At 48.7% G+C, this 16,556-nt stretch overlaps 1 protein-coding gene and 1 non-coding gene across 2 annotated transcripts in view; both read left to right on the top strand.

Moving 5' to 3' along the window:
• IGLON5 (IgLON family member 5) overlaps positions 1-16,556 on the top strand; it is a 31,898-nt gene that overhangs the window by 1,868 nt on the left and 13,474 nt on the right. The window lies entirely within an intron of this gene.
• Positions 9,873-10,064, top strand: LOC119946264. The gene has a single exon (XR_005456370.1). It is a non-coding gene; the product is annotated as a U2 spliceosomal RNA (small nuclear RNA).

Here is a 16,556-nt window from a genome sequence, read left to right as displayed (position 1 = left end):
GCTGCAGGGTGGGAAGCCCCCCTCCGAGCAGACCTGGGGGGTGGTCCTCACCCTTCAACCATCGTCGGGCCGAGGCGTCAAGGAAAGGTCAAGGGAGCCGGTCCCCTGCCGCCGCGCCGGCAGGGGCTGGGAGGTGATGGATGGAGGTGACAAGGCAGGGAGAGGGTTAAAGTCCCCGCTGAGTCTTTGTCTCTGTCCCTTCTCGGTCCTTATGTGTCTCACTCTCAGTCTCCAACTGTCTTGGAATCCTGGTCTCTGGCCATCTCTTTCCCTTTCTCCCTGCCCCTCTCCATCCCTCACTCTCCCGAGGGAAGCTTGGGGAAGTCTGGGAGTCGCTTGGGAAAACCGAGTGGCTGAGGGGGTTGAAGTCCCAGAAATTGCTGGCGTGTCCGGCTCCAGTGGGGCGTAATAGATAGAACACGGGCCTGGGAGACAGAAGGTCGTGGGTTCGAATCCCAGCCCTGCCACTTGTCTTGGGCAAGCCATTTCTCTTCTCTGTGCCTCAGTTACCTCGGCTGTCAAAGGGGGATTAAGACTGTGAGCCCTATGTGGGACAGGGACTATGTCTAGCCCGATTTGCTTGTATCCACCGCAGCGTTTAGTATTAATGTGACTGGTTTAACAAATACCATTAACATCATCGTAGAGGAAACTGGCTGAGATTGCAGCAGGAGGAATGGCAGGTAGACAGCAGGGAAGACTTCCCAACCCCAAAGCCAGGTTGAGGGGAGGAGATGGAGAGCATACAATCCTGCTAAATTGTCAGCTCCTTGAGGGCAGGAATCGGTTCTATTAATCCTATTGTACTCTTCACTGTACTCTTAGTACAGTGCTGTGCACACAGTAAGCGCTCAATAAATACGATTGATTGATTGATTCTAAGTGCTTAGAAGCAGTGTGGCCTAGTGGATAGGGCATGGGCATGGGAGTTAGAAGGACCTAGGTTCAAATCCTGGTTCTGCCACTTGTCTGCTGTGTGACCTTGGGTAAGTCACTTCACTGTGCCTCAGTTGCCTCATCTGTGAAATGGGGATTAAGACTGGGAACCCTAAGGGAGACAGGGACTGTGTCCAACCTGATTAGCTTGTAGTTATCCCAGTGCTTAGTCAACTGTCTGGCTTTAAAAAAAAATCCCATACGAGGTGCTTAGTGCAGTGCTCTGCACAGAGTAAGTGCTCAGAAAATAATTATTGATTGACCGTCTGGCCTAGAGACAGGGGAAGTGGACAGGACACATCAGCAGCATCACCGCTCTCAGTAGCATTTATTGGACGAGCTACTGGTGCTGGGGAATTTGGGGAAGAATGGGGAGGCAGGCAAGCACCTGAAAATGAACATTCAATTAGATAAGGATGTTTGGAATAACAAGCACAAAGGGATCCACGAATAAATCAATAAAGAACAATTGCAAACACAATGATGCAGGTGTGCTGAGGTGGACATCAGAGGTTATTTGGGAAGGCTTCACGGAAAAGTGGGGGTTTTAGAAGGGTATGAAGGCAGTAAGGAACTTGGTTTGGAAAGGCCGAAGGGAGAAGAGTTCCAGGCGATGGGGAGGGAAATGTGTCAAGTCTGAGAGATGATCTGGAGAGTCTCTTGAGGAGAGCAGATTGTTGAGCTGCTGGCAGGGAGGGAACAGGAAAGAGAACTCTGGCTGGAGTAGTTACTGGATTTGGGATTGGCAGGTATCTAAGAGGCAGCATGGCCTAGTGGAAAGAGCCCTGGACTTCAACCGAAAAATGGGAATTCAATACTTGTTCTCCCTCTTAGACTGTGAGCCTCAGGTGGGACATTCATTCATTCATTCATTCATTCATTCATTCAATCGTATTTATTCATCATCATCATCATCATCAATCGTATTTATTGAGCGCTTACTGTGTGCAGAGCACTGTACTAAGCGCTTGGGAAGTACAAGTAGGCAACATATAGAGACGGTCCCTACCCAACAGTGGACTCACAGTCTAGAATGGGGAGACAGAGAACAAAACAAAACATATTAACAAAATAAAATAAATAGAATAAATAGCTACAAATAAAGGACTGTGTCCAACCTGGAAGCTTGCATCTACCCCAGCACTTAGAACAGTGCTTGTCATATAGTGAGTGCTAACTAAAAAAGTCAGTGGAGTCAGAAGCTTGTGTTTTATGGAATGGGCAGTGGGTGACCATTGGAGGTTTTTGAAAAGCAGCGTAACCTACTGGCAAAAACCCGGGCCTGGAAACCTCTGCCAGATGCCTGCTGTGTGTGAGACCATGAGCAAGTCACTTAATTTCTCTGGGACTCAGTCTCCTCATCTTTAAAATGGGCAAAATACCAGTTCTACCTCCCCGTTGCATTGGGAGCCCCATGTGGAGCAGGGACTTGTCTGATCTACTTGTATGATACCAACCCCAGTGTTTAGTACAGTCCTTGGCATAGAGTAGCGGCGTGAGAAGCAGTGTGGCCTAATGGATAAGGGGACACACCTGGGAGTCTGGAGGGCCTGGGTTCTAATCCTGACTGCCACTTGTCTGCTGTGTGACCTTGTGAGAGTCGCTTCATTTCTCAGCATCTCAGTTATGTCATCTGTAATATTCATTCATTCATTCAATCATATTGAGCGCTTACTGTGTGCAGAGCACCGTACTAAGCGCTCGGGAAGCACAAGTTGGCAACATATAGGGACGGTCTCTATCCAACAGTGGGCTCACAGTCTAGAAATATGGGGATTAAGACTGTGAGCCCCATGTGGGACAAGGACTGTGTCCAACCTGACCACCTTGTATCTTAGTGCAGGCCCTTACACATAGTACGTGCTTAACAAATACCTAAGAAAAGGAGCAAGTGCTCAATAAAATTATTATTATTATTATTATTATCGTTATTAGAGTCGTATTTCTTGAACACCCATTCAGTGCAATGCACTGTACTAAGTGCTTGGGAACGTACAACAGAAAAAAGACCACAAGGCGTTCTAATGGGGCGGACGTGGGGGAGACAGACATAAAAATATTTATAAATAGAGTAATCAGAATAAATAACTGAATGCACAAATGAATAAATATACATGTACACTGGTGGTAAGGATGGGGACAAAATAAATACAGATGTGCCAGAGAGGGCTGGTGAAATGGTATAACTTGGAGTGTCAGAAATTAACTTGGGAAGGCTTGTTGGGGGAGGTGAGATTTTCAGAGTCTGGACCTTGGGGAGTTGTGGCCCGCTGGATTTGGGGCTGGCGGATTTTGGAGGGGAGGGAGTTCCAGACCCGGAGAGCTGAATTAATGAGGTACAGTTTAGGTGAGCTTGAAAGGGGCAAAAAGAGAGAGAGCTGGGGCATGGCAGGTGAAAAGGGAAAATTCTGTGGGGGGCAGGGACTGTACCTACCAACTCTGTTGCGTTGTATTCTCCCAAGCGCATAGTTTAGTGCTCTGCACATAATAAGCATTCAATAAATACCACTGATGGATTGATATGAATGAAAAGGCATTTCAGAAAGTCCCTTCAAACATCTGGATGTAGGAGAGGCCGAAGAGGGGTGGTGAGGAGGTAGGGAGCCTGCTGTAGAGGCTGTTTTAGTCAACCAGCCAGGAGGGCTATAGTAATAATAATAACGTCTATGAACCTCTGCCTCGTGGGACTCATCAGGGAGGTGAGGAAGGAGCGATCTGGGACTTGGGACAGATTGAATGTGGGGGGAATGAGAGAAAAGGATGGCAGAAAGACCCCAAGATTCAAAGCATGGTTGGAGCACGGAGGGGGCGGGGGACAGATCAGAGTCTCAGGGGACTCAGGTTCTAGTCCCAGTTTTGCTGTGGTACCTTGGGCAAGTTCCTTAACATCTCTGTGCCTCCATTTCCTCATCTGTAAAATGGGGATGAAAAAACCACTATTCTCCCACTCTCTTAATCTGTGAGCCCCGGAGGGGGACAGGGTCTGGCTCTGATCTGATTATCTTGCTTCTATCCCAGTGCTTTATATTCATTCAATCGTATTTATTGAGCGCTTACTGTGTGCAGAGCACTGTGCTAGGCGCTTGGAAAGTACAAGTTGCAACATATAGAGACGGTCCCTACCCAAGTGTTTGGCACAGAGTAAGCGCTTAATAAATACCATCATTATTAAGAGGAGGAGGAGGAGGAGGATTCAGAAGACAACCCCCTTTCCCCATCACCCCTAACACATTAGATCCTAATATCAATGCCACTGATGGTCTGAAGAAGATCAGAACAGAGACTGGAGATGGTCTAGAAAGTAAGATAGATGTAGGCAGGGAACGTGTCCAACCTCTCTGTTGAATTGCAGTAGTGTACTCAGTCGTATTTATTGAGCTCTTACTGTGTGCAGAGCAGAATATGAGAAGCTCAGTGGAAAGAGCCCGGGCTTGGGAGTCAGAGGTCATGGGTTCTAATCCCGGCTCCCTCACTTGTCAGCCGTGTGATTTCGGGCAAGTCACTTAACTTCTCTGTGCCTGATCTGCAAAATGGGGATTAAGACTGTGAGCCCCATGTGGGACATGGGGATTACCTCGTATCCCTCCCCCCCCCCCCCCACGGGGTGCTTAGAACAGTGCTTGGCACATAGTAAGCACTTAACAAATACCATCATTCATTATTACTAAGCGCTTGGGAGAGTACGCTATAACAATGTAACAGATACATTCCCTGCCCGCAATGAGCTTACAGTCTAGAGGGGGAGACAGACATTAATATAAATAAATAAAATTACAAATATGTCCATAAGTGCTGTGGGGTTGGGAGGGTGATGAACAAATGGAGCAAGTCAAGGCGATGCAGAAGGGAGTGGGAGAAGAGGAAACGAAGGTTTAGTCAGGGAAGGCCTCTTGGAGATGTGCCTTCAATAAGGCTTTGAAGGAGTGGAGAGTAATTATCTAACAGATGTGAAGAGAGAGGGCATTCCAGGTCAGAGGCAGGACGTGGGTGAGAGCTAGGCGGCGGGAAAGATGAAATGTACTCTCCCAAGCGCTTAATACATTGCTCTGCACACAGTAAACACTAAATAAATACCACTGGTGATAGGGAGGAGGAAGGAGATTTTCCACATCTCTTTACCTATTCTGCCTTTATGTCCACAGCCTGATTTCTGCGGTTCTATGTTTATTCATATCCCATTTTGCCCCCAGTGGAGTTATTGTTAGGGCTGGGGGAGGGATTTGGGGAAGGTGTGTAGTGGGGTGGTCCGTTCATTTCTCTTGATGGGAAAGATCAAAGACCTTGCCTGTGACCTTGGCCTGGGGCTGCCGAGGGAATCATCGGACTCATCGGTTCCGAAGGCCTTTCCGCCCCATCGCTTCATCAGATCCCTCCCCGCTGGTCTGACCAGGCGTGGTGCTGGATTTCCCAAATTCCTTGCCGCTCTGGGTTCACGGCAGGTGCTGACTTTTCTGGTTGGGGTTCTACTCCCTCTCCTCACCCACCCTGTGCCCTTTCTCCCCAGACCCTTTTCTCCCTCCCCCCTGCCCCAACACTGGTGGAGAGCTCACCTCCTCCAGGAGGCCTTCCCAGACTGAGCCCCCTTTCCCTCTCCTCCTCCCCATCCCCCCGCCCTACCTCCTTCCCCTCCCCACAGCACCTGTATGTTTGTACAGATTTATTACTCTATTGTACTCGTACATATTTACTATTCTATTTTTATTAATGATGTGCATCTAGCTTTTTACCTTTATTTATTCTGATGACTTGACACCTGTCCACATGTTTTGTTGTCTGTCTCCCCCTTCCATACTGTGAGCCCGTTGTTGGGTAGGGACCGTCTCTATAGGTTGCCAACTTGTACTTCCCAAGCGCTTAGTACAGTGCTCTGCACACAGTAAGTGCTCAATAAATACGATTGAATGAATGAATGGAGGGAGGAGAAAAGTCAGGGAGAGCCCTGATGACAGAAAAGCTATGGAGCCTAGTGGAGGTCATTGTGTCCATCCTCCCGCTTCAGTCAAACTAGCTGGAGACTAAAGGCCTTCAGGAAGGGAGGTGCTACTACCAACCTTGATGAAAGTGGGGGCTCCTGAGGTGGAGGGGAGGAGCTGTCCAGGTAAAAATCCATATGCTGAAACGGTGCCAGAAAGAGTAAGGCGGTTGCAGAACAAGGGGCAGGAGAAGGAGAAGGGGGCACCATTCACGTGCCCCCTTCACCGGACAGAGGCCCTGGGGTGGAGGGCAATCAGGCCACCAAGTACAATCCCTGCAGAGGGAGCAGCATGGCTTGGGAGTCAGAAGGATCTGGGTTCTAATCCTGGCTCCGCCACTTGCCTGCTTTGTAACCTTGAGCAAATCACTTAACTTCTCTGAGCCTCAGTTCCCTCATCTGTAAAATGGGGATTAAGACCGTGAGCCCCAAGTGGGACAAGGACTGGGTCCAACCTGATCAGCTTATATCTACCCCAGAGCTTAGTACAGTGCCTGGCACATATTTGTACATATTTATTACTCTACTCATTTATTTATTTATTTTACTTGTACATATCTATTCTATTTATTTTATTTTGTTAGTATGTTTGTTTTTTTTTTTTTTTTCTCTGTCTCCCCCTTTTAGACTGTGAGCCCACTGTTGGGTAGGGACTGTCTCTATATGTTGCCAATTTGTACTTCCCAAGTGCTTAGTACAGTGCTCTGCCCATAGTAAGCGCTCAATAAATATGATTGATTGATTGATTGGCACATAGTAAGCACTTAACAAGTGCCTAAAGGAAAAAAAAAAAAGAACAAACTGGGTGTTTCAGAGACAGGGTAGGGAGGGCCGGAAGCAAGCTGGTGTGAGGAGGGTCTGGGGGTCTGCGTATCTGGGAGGAAGGGGGAAATGCAGGCGGCTGAAAGTAAAGGTCTGTGGACATCTCTGTGGTTGGGAGTAGATGTGAGTGTTTCTGGGAACTAATGTGGGTGTGTGCGTGCATGCATGCCTGGGCTGTAAGTGTCTATGTGTGTCACACGTGTGAGAGAAGGTTGTGTGTGCACTTCTGGGTATATATGTCCTATGAGTTGTGTTGGAGTGTGAGCCCGTTGTCTAGACTGTGAGCCCACTGTGGGCAGGGATTATCTCTATATGTTGCTGAATTGTACTTCTCAAGTGCTTAGTACAGTGCTCTGCACCCAGTAAGCACTCAATAAATATGATAGAATGAATGAATGAGTGTGTGTGTATGACGTACGTGTGCGCTTCAGGGTGTGTGTGTAGAATGGGTGTGTTAGAGAAGCAGCGTGGCTCAGTGGACAGAGCCCGGGATTTGGAGTCAGAGGTCATGGGTTTAAATTCTGGCTCCGCCGATTGTCAGCTGTGTGACTTTGGGCAAGTCACTTCACTACTCTGTGACTCAGTTCCCTCATCTGGAAAATGGGGATGAAGACTGTGAGCCCCCCGTGGGACAACCTGATCACCTTGTAACCTCCCCAGTGCTTAGAACAGTGCTTTGCACATAGTAAGTGCTTAATAAATGCCATTATTATTATTATTATTATTATTATTGTGCATTGTGTCAGGGTTGGGGAACCCCAAGCAGGCTGAGAGGAGTGGGACGATTCTTCCTTTGCTGGAGGAGGAAGCACTTGGAGGTGGGGAGAGAGGACGATTGGTCGGATAGTTGTCAGGTCATTGCAGGGTGCAGAGCGCTGGATTAAGTGTTTAGAGAGTACAATATAGTAGAGTACAATACAGAGAGTCTGATCGCATCTCCTCCAAGAAGACTTCCCTGACTAAGGCTTCATTTCCCCCACTCCCTCTTCCCTCTGAGTCATCCTTGCACTTGGATTTGTAATTTTCATTCACCCCACCCTCAGCCCCGCAGCACTTATGTAGTAATAATAATAATAATAATAGTAATAATGGCATTTGTTAAGCACTTAACTATGTGCCAGGCACCGTACTTAGCCCTGGGGTGGACACAAGCAGATGGGGTTGGGCACAGCCCCTGTCCCACGTGGGGCTCACAGTCCCAGCGTGGCTCAGTGGAAAGAGCACAGGCTTTGGAGTCAGAGGTCATGGGTTCGAATCCTGGCTCCGCCACATGTCTGCTGTGTGGCCTTGGGCAAGTCACTTAACTTCTCTGAGCCTCAGTTACCTCATCTGTAAAATGGGGATTAAGACTGTGAGCCCCACGTGGGACAACCTGATTACTTTGTATCCCCCCAAGCGCTTAGAACAGTGCTTTGCACATAGTAAGTGCTTAACAAATGCCAACATTATTATTATTATTATCCCCATTTTACAGATGAGGGAACTGAAGTTCAGAGAAGTGAAGTGACTTGCCCAAGGTCACAGAGCAGACAAGTGACGGAGCCGGGATTAGAACCCATGACCTTTTGATTCCCAGGCCCGTGCTCCATCCACTACGCGAGGGAACTGAAGTCCAGAGAAGTGAAGTGACTTGCCCAAGGTCACAGAGCAGACAAGTGGCGGAGCCGGGATTAGAACCCATGACCTTCTGATTCCCAGGCCCGTGCTCCATCCACTACGCCACATACATACCCGTAATCTGTCATAATGTCTGTACCCGCTTCTAGTCATCGATCGTATTTATTGAGCGCTTACTATGTGCAGAGCACTGTACTAAGCGCTTATGATGATAGCATTTATTAAGCGCTTACTATGTGCAAAGTACTGTTCTAAGCGCTGGGGAGGTTACAAGGTGATGAGGTTGTCCTTCGGGGGTCCTCACCGTCTTAATCCCCATTTTACAGATGAGGGAACTGAGGCCCAGAGAAGTGAAGTGACTTGGCCAGAGTCACACAGCTGACAAGTGGCGGAGTCGGGATTTGAACCCATGACCTCCGACTCCAAAGCCCGGGCTCTTTCCACCGTGCCACGCTGCTTCTCTTGTTCTGCTTCTCTAGTCCTTGTGGGTAGGGAGCATGTCTTCCCACTCCGTTATATTGTACTCTCCCAAGCGCTTAGTACAGTGCTCTGCACTAGACTAGACTGTGACTAGACTTTTCTTCTAGACTGTGAGCCCACTGTTGGGCAGGGACCGTCTCTATGTGTTGCCAACTTGTACTTCCCAAGCGCTTAGTACAGTGCTCTGCACACAGTAAGCGCTCAATAAATACGATTGATTGATTGATTGCACACGGTCAGCGCTCAATAAGTATGATTGACTTTAGTTGGTGGGAGCAGCTTGGGCTGTGAGGTGGGAAGCTCCGTGTGATGGGGGGAGAGAGCAGGGGATGAGGAGGGACAGCATGGGAGGGTCCCAGGACAGAGAGGCTGTGGCATCTCGAGGAGGAGTTAATGGATAGAAGTTCCTAAGCAATCATCATCATCATCATCATCATCATCATCAATCGTATTTATTGAGCGCTTACTATGTGCAGAGCACTGTACTAAGCGCTTGGGAAGTACAAATTGGCAACACATAGAGACAGTCCCTACCCAACAGTGGGCTCACAGTCTAAAAGGGGGAGACAGAGAACAGAACCAAACATACCAACAAAATAAAATAAATAGAATAGATATGTACAAGTAAATTAAATAAATAAATAAATAGAGTAAAAAAATATGTACAAACATATATACATATATACAGGTGCTGTGGGGAGGGGAGGGAGGTAAGATGGGGGGATGGAGAGGGGGAAGAGGGGGAGAGGAAGGAAGCCAATCAATCGATCGATGGTATTTGTTGAGCACCTACTGCAGGGAGAGGACAGTACTAAGCACTTGGGAGAGTAATAATAATTGTGGTATTTGATAATGATGATAATAACAGTAATGGTATTTGTTAAGCGCTTACTATGTGCCGGGCACTGTTCTCCGCACTGGGGTAGATACAAGGTAATCAGGTTGGACACAGTCCCTGTTCCACATGGGACTCACAGTCTTAATCCCTGTTTTCAAATGAGGTAACTGAGGCACAGAGAATAATAATAATAATAATAATAATGTCATCGCTTCTCGGCCTTTTGGCTAAGATCAAGTGTAGTATCTGTTCTTATCAGTTTAATGAGAAGCAGTGTGGATCAGTGGAAAGAGCCCGGGCTTTGGAGTCAGAGGTCGTGGGTTCGAATGCCGGCTCCACCAACTGTCAGCTGTGTGACTTTGGGCAAGTCACTTAACTTCTCTGGGCCTGTTACCTCATCTGTAAAATGGGGATGAAGACGGTGAGCCCCACCATGGGACAACCTGATCACCTTGTAACCTCCCCAGCGCTTAGAACAGTGCTTTGCACATAGTAAGCGCTTAATAAATGCCATTATTATTATTATTATTATTTATTAAGCACTTACTATGTGCAAAGCACTGTTCTAAGCACTGGGGAGGTTACAAGGTGATCAGGTTGTCAATCAATCAATCAGTCGTATTTATTGAGCGCTTACTGTGTGCAGAGCACTTTACTAAGCGCTTGGGAAGTACAAGTCGGCAACATATAGAGACGGTCCCTACCCAACAGCGGGCTCACAGTCTAGAAGGGGGAGACAGAGAACAAAACCAAACATACTAACAAAATAAAATAAATAGAATAGATATGTACAAGTAAGATAAATAGAGTAATAAATATGTACAAACATACATACGTATATACAGGTGCTGTGGGGAAGGGAAGGAGGTAAGATGGGGTTGTCCCTCTGGAGGCTCACAGTCTTAATCCCCATTTTACAGTTGAGGGAACTGAGGCACAGAGAAGTTAAGTGACTTGCCCAAAGTCACACAGCTGACGATCGGCGGAGCCGGAATTTGAACCCATGACCTCTGACTCCAAAGCCCGGGCTCTTTCCACTGAGCCAAAGTGAAGTGACTTGTCACACAGCAGACAAGTGGTGGGGAGCCGAAATTAGAATCCAGTTCCTCCTAACTCCCGGTCCCGTGCTGTATCCACCAGACCAAGCTGCTCCTATGGTAAACGCCTACTATATGCCAGACACTGTAGTAAGCGCTGTTGTCGATACAAGCTAATCTGGTTGGACACAATCCATGTCCCACATGGGGCTAACAGCCTTAATCCCCATTTTGTGGATGGGGTAATTTGAGGCGCAGAGAAATGAAGTGACTTGTCCAGGGTCACACAGCAGACAAATGGTGGAGCTGGGATTAGAATCCAAGTCCTTCTGATTCTCGGCCCTACTAGGCCCCGCTGCTTCTCTACCAGCTACGCTAGAGTACAGTACACTACACCAGACTACAGTACACAGAAGCAGCGTGGCTCAGTGGAAAGAACCTGGGCTTTGGAGTCAGAGATCATGGGTTCAAATTCCACCAATTATCAGCCTGTGTGACTTTGGGCAAGTCTCTTCACTTATCTGAGCCTCAGTTACCTCATCTGGAAAATGAGGATTAAGACTGTGAGCCCCACGTGGGACAACCTGATGACCTTGTATCCCCCCCCCCAGCACTTAGAACAGTGCTTTGCACATAGTAAGTGCTGAACAAATGCTGTTATTATTATTATTATTATTATTATTATTATTCTCTGGGCCTCAGTTACCTCATCGGTAAAATGGGGATTAAGACTGTGAGCCCCCGTGGGACAACTTGATCACCTTGTAACCTCCTCAGTGCTTAGAACAGTGCTTTGCACATAGTAAGTGCTTAACAAATGCTGTTATTATTATTATTATTATTATTCTCTGGGCTCAGTTACCTCATTGGTAAAACGGGGATTAAGACTGTGAGCCCCCATGGGACAACCTGATCACCTTGTAACCTCCCCAGCGCTTAGAACAGTGTTTTGCACATAGTAAGCGCTTAATAAATGCCATTAAAAAAGAAGTACCATAATAATAATTATTATTAGGGAGACAGGGAGACGAGATGCGGACTCTGGCCCAGGATTTGGGCAGAGGGTCATGAAGGCCTGGAAGCCTGGTCTCTGCACACAGTAAGCGCTCAATAAATACGTTTGATTGATTGATTGGTCTGAGAAAGAGGCGGGGAAGGGAAAATGGAGGGACGGGGGCACAGGACGGCGGGAGGGAGGGGAAGTGGCTGAGGGGAAGGGGGTGGGCAGAGCTGGAGGAGAGGGCAGCATGGCCCCTTGGCCTCAGTGACAGCTCCGCTCTGCCTAATGAATAATGGCCCCTTCTCCTGGGAGAATCGATCTGGAGGAAACGCTGAGGGGAGTGAGGAAAGACAAGCCATCCCCTGCGGCCACCCCTCATCCCTCTTTCTCCTCATTCGGCGTGGCTTAGTGGAAAGAGCCTGGGCTTGAGAGTCAGAGGATGTGGGTTCTAATCCCAGCTCCGCCACTTGTCTGCTCTGTGACCTTGGGCGAGCCACTTAACTTCTCTGTGCCTCAGTCCCCTCATCTGTAAAATGGGGGTTAAGACTGTGAGCCCCGCGTGGGACAACTTGATTACCTTGTATCTATCCCAGCGCTTAGCACATAATAATAATAATGGCATTTATTAAGCGCTTACTATGTGCAAAGCACTGTTCTAAACGCTGGGGGGTTACAAGGTGATCAGGTTGCCCCCCGCGGGGCTCGCAGTCTTCATCCCCATTTTACAGATGGAACTGAGGCCCTGAGAAGTGAAGTGACTTGCCCAAGGTCACACAGCTGACAAGCGGTGGAGTTGGGATTTGAACGCCTGACCTCTGACTCCAAAGCCCGGGCTCTTGCCACTGAACCACACTGCTTCTCTATACTGTACTATACTATACTGTAATATACGACATACTATCCCATTCCCAAGCGCTTAGCACAGTGCTCTACACGCTGTAAGCGCTCAATAAAAAAATATAATTGATTGAATGAATGAATGAACGATATAGTCCCCAAAGCTGTATCTTCAGCCCTAGAGAGTGCGACGCATGCGCACTCGAAGCCCGGGTGGGCATAGTAAGTGCATAACAAATACCATCATGATTATTATTCAATCATATTTATTGAATGCTTGCTGTTTGTAGAGCACTGTACTGAGCACTTGGGAAAGTACGATACAGCAATAAAGAGAGACAATCTCTGCCCACAACGAACTCACAGATCTATCTGCAATTTTATTTATTTATACTGATGTCTGTTTACTTGTATTGATGTCTGTCTCCCCGCCGCCCCCCGGCCTTCCTCCCACCCTTCACGCCACGGCCAAGATCACGATCCAATCTGTGGTTTCTCTGTCTCCCCCTTTTAGACTGTGAGCCCACTGTTGGGTAGGGACTGTCTCTATATGTTGCCAATTTGTACTTCCCAAGCGCTTAGTACAGTGCTCTGCACATAGTAAGTGCTCAATAAATACGATTGATGATGATGATGATGATGGTGTTGATACTCTTGCCCGCCCCAGACTCAGTCCCCTGTAGACACCCCAGCTCCTCCCACTGACCCCTCTGGCCTCCCTCCCACTGCCCCAGCTCAATGCCCAGCCCCCACTCCTGGCCTGGTTGGGCTCATCTGGCCAGGACCTGGGGGCCATAGATAATAATAATAATTATGGTAATTATGGTATTTGTTAAGCGCTATGTGTCAAGCACTGTTCTAAACGCTGGGGTAGATACAAGCTACTCAGGGTGGATGCAGTTCGTGTCTCACAAGGGGCTCGCAGTCTCAATCCCCATTTTACAGATGAGGGAACTGTGCCCCCCACCACCACCACCTTTTAGACTGTGAGCCCACTGTTGGGTAGGGACTGTCTCTATATGTTGCCAATTTGTACTTCCCAAGCGCTTAGTACAGTGCTCTGCACATAGTAAGCGCTCAATAAATACGATTGATGATGATGATGATGAGGCACAGAGAAGTTAATAGTAATGATGGCATTTATTAAGCACTTACTATGTGCAAAGCAAGGTTACAAGGTGATCAGGTGTTCCCTCGGGGGGCTCACAGTCTTAATCCCCGTTAGTCATGATGGCATTTATTAAGCACTTACTATGTGCAAAGCACTGTTCCAAGCACTGGGGAGGTTACAGTCGGGGGGCTCACGGTCTTAATCCCCATGTTCCAGATGAGGTAACCGAGGCACAGAGAAGTTAACTGACTTGCCCAAAGTCACACAGTTGACAATTGGTGGAGCCGGGGTTTGAACCCATGACCTCTGACTCCAAAGCCCGGGTTCTGTAATAATAATAATTGTGGTATTACGCGCTTACTGTACTGAACGCTGGGAGGGATACAAGCAAATTAGGTTTGAGGTGACTTGCCCAAGGTCATTCAGCAGACAGGGTGGCCGAGAGCAGTGATTAGAAAGAACCCAGGTCATTCTCACTCCCAGGCCGGACCTCTAGCTGCTCTGCCACTCTGCAGCCTGGTGCTCTCCATCCTCTCCCCCAGCCTGGCTTGGGAAAGATACATCCCCCCCTACCCCGCCTGGCTTGGTTGGTCCAAATTTACTGCCTCTGTCTTAGCAAAGATCCCAGCTCAGGGGTTGGAGAGGTCAAGTCTGTGTACCTTTGGCTCCTGGCACTCTCCCACTCCACTGCTGTTCCATTATTTCCCTCCCTCAGGATGGTCTGAGGCCCAGGGCCACGACCGACCAGACAGAGGAGGCAGCGGCTGACAGTTTTCATGCATATGCATTAGTGGGTTTAGGCCTGGAAGTTCTGCGGGCAGGGACAGGTCGCCGAGGTCGGTGAAGGGGACGGGGATTTGGGGAGCTGGAGCTGGGAACATGGACTGTGTCCAACCTGATTGGCTTGTATTGACCCCAGCACTTAGAACAGCACTTGACTCATAGTAAGTGCTTAACAAATCCCATCATCATCATCATCCTCCCCCTCCTCAGTCCGCCTGTAGCCATCAGGCAGGGGGAGTGGGCCTCGGGACAAGTGCTCAAAGCCGAATCCAGCTGTTCCCTCAGACGTCTTCATGGAGAGCTAAGTTTCAGCCCCAGTGCCCAGCAGCTTTGCGCCCACCCTCCCTGCCAGCCCCCTCGCTTTTAGTGGGTACCAACCTCTCTGGGGGTAGTGGAGAGAGCACCAGCCTGAGAGTCCGAAGGACCTGGGCTCAAATCCCGGCTCCTCCACAAGTCACTTCATTTTCTGTGCCTCAGTTCCCTCATCGGTAAAATGGGGATTGAGACAACTGGGCCTGAGAAAGGTTAAAGGGCAGCAGCGGAACAAAGTCCCCGGGGTCCATTTCCACGCTCAGTCCGCCCCCAACCCCCCTCCATCGGTGAACGGTGAATAAATAAAATTATTTATTGATTTTACTTGTACATATCTATTCTATTTATTTTATTTTGTTAGTATGTTTGGTTTGTTTTTTTTTTTTCTCTGTCTCCTCCTTTTAGACTGTGAGCCCAATGTTGGGTAGGGACTGTCTCTATATGTTGCCAATTTGTACTTCCCAAGCGCTTAGTACAGTGCTCTGCACATAGTAAGCGCTCAATAAATATGATCGATTGATTGATTGATTGAACGAGACAGTGGGTGGGCGATTCCGAACCTCACAGCTAAGGGCTTCTGGGGCTCCCCGTGGGGGTCTCCATCTGACTAATGGTATTAGTTAAGCGCTTATTATACGCCAGGCGCTGGGGAGGATACAGGCAAATCGGATTGGACACAGGCCCCTTCCCGTGTGGGGCTCACAAGCGCAATCCCCCTTTTTCAGATGAGGTAACCGAGGCCCGGAGAAGTGAAGTGACTTTCCCAAGGTCACATAGCAGACAAGGGATGGAGCCGGGAGTCCAGGGGCTTTCTGAGCTGTGCTAGGCAGCGTCTTGGAAGGGGGCCCACCTGCTGTCCTGCAGATCCCCTTGGCACGGTGTCCCTGGCATGGGCACCCTGGCGCCATTCCCATCGGGAGGGAAGGCCCTCGGCCCTGCAGAATGGGGCGTCCAGAGGCCTGCTCCTCACCCCTCCATCCCAGGAGAAGGGGTGGTCAGGCAGGCCACAAGAAGCAACGTGGCCCAGTGGAGAGAGCCCGGCCCTGGGAGTCAGAGGACCTGGGTTCTAATCCCTGTTCAGCCACTTGTCTGCTGTATGCAAGTCACTTCGCCTCAGTTACCTCACGTACAAAATGGGATTGAGACTGTGAGCCTCAACTGAGACAGGGACTGTGTCCAACCTGATTAGCTTAACTCTATCCCAGTGCTTAGTACAGTGCCTCGCCCATAGTAAGCGCTTAACAAATACCGTAAAAAAAGATCCTTCCTGTGGTGTTGAGGTCACTATGATCCATTGCTTGGGATCCAATACGGATCCAATACGTCGAAGCACTGTGGCTAAGTGGCAAGAGCACGGGCTTGGGAATCAGAGGAGGTTGGTTCTAATCCCGGCTCTGCCACTTGTCTGCTGTGTGACCTTGGGCAAGCCACTTCACTTCTCTGTGCCTCAGTTCCCTCATCTGTAAAATGGGGATTGAGGCTGTGAGCCCCATGTGAGCCCCTCCTCCCCCTCCCCATCCCCCCGCCTTACCTCCTTCCCCTCCCCGCAGCACCTGTATATATGTTTGTACGTATTTATTACTCTATTTTACTTGTACATATTTACTATTCTATTTATGTCATTTTGTTAATATGTTTTGTTTTGTTGTCTGTCTCCCCCTTCTAGACTGCGAGCCCACTGTTGGGTAGGGACCGTCTCTATATGTTGCCGACTTGTAATTCCCAAGCGCTTAGTACAGTGCTGTGCGCACAGTAAGCGCTCAGTAAATACAATTGAATGAAGCAGCGTGGCTTAGTGGAAAGAGCCCGGG

Source organism: Tachyglossus aculeatus, chromosome 26 (assembly GCF_015852505.1).
Source record: "Tachyglossus aculeatus isolate mTacAcu1 chromosome 26, mTacAcu1.pri, whole genome shotgun sequence".
Taxonomy (NCBI): Eukaryota; Metazoa; Chordata; class Mammalia; order Monotremata; family Tachyglossidae; genus Tachyglossus; species Tachyglossus aculeatus.
The sequence above is the reverse complement of the archived record's forward strand: the minus strand, read 5'-3'. Positions and strand labels throughout refer to the sequence as shown.